Below are 5,050 nucleotides of genomic sequence, written 5' to 3'. Positions count from 1 at the left end.
TTGAATGTACAAACAAGCTATAATGAGTATCATATTTGTATATATTATGTTTGATCATTTTGATTAAAAAATTGTAAATGATGCCATGCGGAGAATGAATAAATCAAATCAAATCAAATCAAATCAAATCAAATCACTATTTGGCAATGACGTTGTTTATAACAGAATTCAAACTTGAGTAAAAAAAAGAAATGAAAAAAAAAAAACCAACAACTACATTTCCAATAAATCAGAAGCCAGCACTTTGGAGTTTGATTTGTAATACTTCTTCCATTTATCAAGCTTATTGTTTTACCCACAACTTTAAGACAATTCATGCATAGGCCTATTTGAATTATTACTACCACATATATATTATTTGAAGAGTACAAAAGCATGTAATAAAGCAGACTGTTTTCATAGGGACTGTGCGATTGCAAAGGAAATTAATATTTTTTGTCGAAATGATGATAATGACGAAGCATGATATTACCACTGCACAAGATACGAACGCCCTGAAAATGTGTTAAATGAAAGGGGCTGTTTCTCTTTTTTTTTTTTTTTTTTGTTTAATATGGAGGGCTTACACGTTCAGGAGGGGTCCATGGGCAACGTCGGGACGGTGCGGAAGAAGTTGACCTTTTTCCCCCTGGTTTTAATGGGACGGTATCGTTTTGGTTTTAATTAGAAACTTCTTACATAAACTGTTAAAACGGTACAATTCTAAGAGGAATTCAAAGTTTATTTGACCAAGATCGGTTTTAAAGTGGCTGAGATATCCAAAAAAACAAAGAGGTCCTAAATGATCAAAGGTGGGTCCCACCTTTTATTAGCACCACTTTGTTCTACTTTATTTTTGATATCTCAGTCATTTCAAAACCGATTTTCATCAAATAAACTTTGAATACCTCCAACACCGTTATTGTATGCTTTTTTCATATTTCATAAGTGGTTTCTAATTATCATATAAAAAGTTAACATTTGAATTTCCCATCTTAACCAAAACTATACCATCCTAGCTCTATATTAATTCCTCAGCCCATTTACGCACAAACACACACACACACACACACACACACACATGCATACAAACAAATACACATGTATGTATGTATGTATTATATTATGATAAACAGGGCTCGACATTAGCCGTGGACCGGGGCCACTTCAAATGATGTCGGGCCACCAAATATGAGAAAAGATGATTATATTTTTCGAGGCCCAACGGGGCAACTAATATTAAAAATGGATGTTTCCTTTTGTTTTTCATTTCTGATTTAAAGTTTTAGTGGCCCGAACGGGCCACCAGAGAAAGAAATGAGTGTCGAACTCTGATATTACATTGATATCTCGAATAGCACTGTGCGTGATTGTGAAAGAGCAAATCGGTTAACCCTTTTCTGTGCAAGACGTCTATTATATTTCTCTGAAGAGAGAAAGAAGTTATAGCTTGGTCGCTAGGTGCAGCCTACCTGAATCACAACCTGCCGTCCTCCGAACACCTCATCTATCCTCGACGGGGAATGTTCCGCGAGTCAGTCATTCACAACGGGCGATGTAAATTGAAGCGACCTTCCTCCTCTCTTCCAAAACGTTCTGTGACGACACTAACGTGTATTTGCCTGCGATTGTCATTCACATCCCACCTCCATCTCCTAAGCAACGGGAAAAGATGCGGAGCTCGCGCGAAATCCTTCGCGAACCCTCCTGCACGTCCATGCAGCGGCTAGGAGATAGAGTGAATTAGCGCGTGGAAGTGCGGAGCTGTTCGCGCTGCAGTGAGCTTCCCTGGTTCGATTTCTTTGCGCAATCGATCGCAAGCCGAACGATCGGATATTGATTTTGCGCCATCAGCAAGGGAAGAACGTAGGAAAGGAGGGGGGGGGGGGCGGGCGGGCGGTCCGTGGGGCGTGGGGCGTGATCCAAACGTTTCGTATGCGTGTTAAAGCATTGTAATCATAAGTGTTCAGGGCCCCGTTGCAAGAAAGTTGCAATCAATTGCAAATAATTGCTAATTTTGAAACAACCATTCTGATTGACTCAGGGTCTGCCCTATTAAGGAGACATGCATGCAACAATGATTTTGATTGGCCAGTGACAATCAGTTGCAAGTTGCGTTTAAACGCAAAGTTTCTAGCAACGGGGCCCAGATCCTGAGTTTCTCGATTATTTCAGCACATTCTACATAATTGGCCATGTAGCTCCCTCTCTCTCCCTTTGTTTCTACACCTGACTTTCCTCTCTTTAACTTTCTCACTACTAAACCTGAAACTTATCGGTTTCCCCAGTCCCAATATTAAGCCCTTTCCCTTTTTCAATGTAATTATTCTCCGTTCATTTTTGATATTTGTATAGTGTGTGATTAACATCAAGGAATATATCTACTGCAACCAAGCTAAGACTAGTAAAATGTTACGTGCATTCAACGATCCTTCCCTGTTGTGAAACATGGACATTGTACTTGGATAGTATGAAAAGGCTGGCTGCATTCGAGATGTGGGTATTCAGACGCCCGGGCCGTACATCATGGTCAGACAGGAAAACAAATCAGTATGTTCTAGATCATCTGAATGTCACAAAAACCTTGATGAAAGACATTAAATCAAGAAAACTCAAATATTTTGGCCATGTTAAAAGGCATCAAAACATCCAAAAAAGTGTACTGGAAAGGATTGTAGAAGGCAGGAGATGCAGACGACGCCAGCGCAGTGTGTGGTGTAACAACATAAAGGAGTGGACAGGAAAGAGTGTGGCCGCATGTCGTAAGGCGGCCACGAACAGAACAGAGTGGAGGTCCATAGTCACCAACCTTCGGACTGAAGACGGCACTTAAGAAGAAGATAGTGTGTGAATTTGTTTCCCTTTTCCTTTGTCCTTTTTTCCTTATTTATTTCCTCATTCTGTTCCCTTTTCAAAACAGAAATTTCATCAAATGTGGATTTAATGTCATCCATGCCGGGCGCCAACGATGACTAACCGAGTTGACCTCTGACCTTGACCTCAAAGGTCACGGTAGAAAATGACACCAAATATGGAACCTCGCCTCGCTCCAGCCAAGAGCGAGCAAGTTAAGATTTTTTGTTACCCCTGCCTGGCATCCATTATTTACCAATCAAGTTGACCCGTGAACTTGAGCTATCTCCAAAGGTCATGGAGATAAATGGCGCCGAAAAATGCAACTTAGTCCTGACGTCAGCTAAAAGCGAACGATTGCTAATGATTAATTTGGGTGCTTTAGTCCCACTACTACTCTAAATAAACTGTCCATTTCTCCTCTTGGGTCCATTTCCCTTTAATTCGTTTTTTTTTTTTGCTTCTGTTCCCCCTCTCCACATACGCTCGATAGTGCAATACTCATTACTGTTTGATCGAACTCGCACTGGGGCTTCATTGGCGAAAATATTGCGTTTCCCACGCTCAAGCGCGGTGTACCCATGGGGACAGTTCGGTCCATATCCGTTCATCGATCGCAGACCATACGACCCTTGCTGAGCACCACTCTTTTTTTTTCCGTTCCCTCAGATTTCTGCTAGATCGTCTTAACTTGCTTAATGCCATGTTTAGATCTGGAAAGATTAGTCCCTCAGCCCCTTGATTGGCTTTCACCACAAACACCCTCTGTTCCAGGAGATGAGAGGGTTTGACACAACAGAAAGTGGGAGGTAAATCCTCTCACATTCTTAGTTAGTCCCTTATGTATTTTATAATGTGAGCTCGTAATTTCGGCTTTCTGTTCTTTTTCAGTCTTTCTGTTAATCATTCTGTCCATCATCCCCTAATTCTTGTTTTGCCGTTCTTCACCCTTTCTACGCTAGGGACTTTTAATAATGCCATGGGGTTTTCTACTCCCAAAGCATGCAAAGGATTAAAAGTGCTACTTCCGCATTCTCTGTGATGTTCTGTCACTTGCTTCTTTCATGTTCTGTCATCTCTCGTTTCTTTTGATACTCCAGTGTCCGTTCTTAGAAAGGCGACTAAACGCATGTTTCTTTGAGATGAGTTAGGTCACTCCTTTCTCTGGTTTTTAATTGAATATGTGGGGTGATGAGGGATCGTTGTACTAATCTAAATCAAACACACGGAGAGCGTCTGGAATAGATAATGATCTCGCTGAAGCCTGAATGCCAACTCACAGAATCTGAATTTGCTATCTCGAATGCCGGATGCCATTGATGTCAGCGACGAGACGCCTTCTTGATTTTAAGTAGTATGGCAGACGGCTCAAGAAAAGGAACATTATACACTTTTGGGCAACGGGAATTGCGCCGTAACCATGGTGACAAGTGGAACAATATTCTGTTTTCATCATCGACCAACAATGCAGTCTGATCAATGATTTGACATGTGCTTTCTATGAGTACAGGTGAAAGAGGGATGGAAAGGCTGCTGCGCCTGCGTTCGCTCGACAATTAACCCGCTGCCTCCGAAATGCAACCATTCCCTTTGAGTTAATTAACCTAATTCCAACATCCCGTAAGCAACGGGACGCTACCAATTCTATCACCCTCCTCTCACCTACTCTCCCTCTCTGTCACCATCTGTCTTTCTCTTACCTTCTACCTCCCTTCCCTAGCAATGGTTTGCGATTATTCGGAAGCAGCGTCGATGAATAGATCCACGCCTCTGGGTTCCGTTTCTAGATGGTCCGGGAGATATTTCGCGATATCAATCAAAAGAAGTGGTAAAACCGTAGAAACGAGTTGGAGCGCTGTAATTGAAATCTTTCGCCGGATAGTGTTTCGCGATGAGATGCGGTTCAAATGAAACGTCGCCGTTTGCGTGCAATAAAGAAGAGTAGAATTTCGTGACATACGTTGAAAAGTCATATTTCTGTAGGTGGATCTCATATCATAGACGAAGATAAAGGATTATGCATAAAAAGTCTTCCTTTGCCCATGTAATCCCCACGTAATATCTTTTCAGCCGTTTACATCTAAGCTCTCTCTTTTTTTCAATTGGCAACTGGGAGAAATCTATAAGAGCCTAGTAACCCACATCAATCCTGTACTAGTGTTTCAAAAAAGCTTCGAATATGAGCCTGTTCACTGTGCAGTAAAAAAGGTGCCTGCAA

This window comes from Diadema setosum, chromosome 5 (genome assembly GCF_964275005.1).
Source record: "Diadema setosum chromosome 5, eeDiaSeto1, whole genome shotgun sequence".
NCBI lineage: Eukaryota > Metazoa > Echinodermata > Echinoidea > Diadematoida > Diadematidae > Diadema > Diadema setosum.
This window is presented reverse-complemented; position numbering follows the sequence as displayed.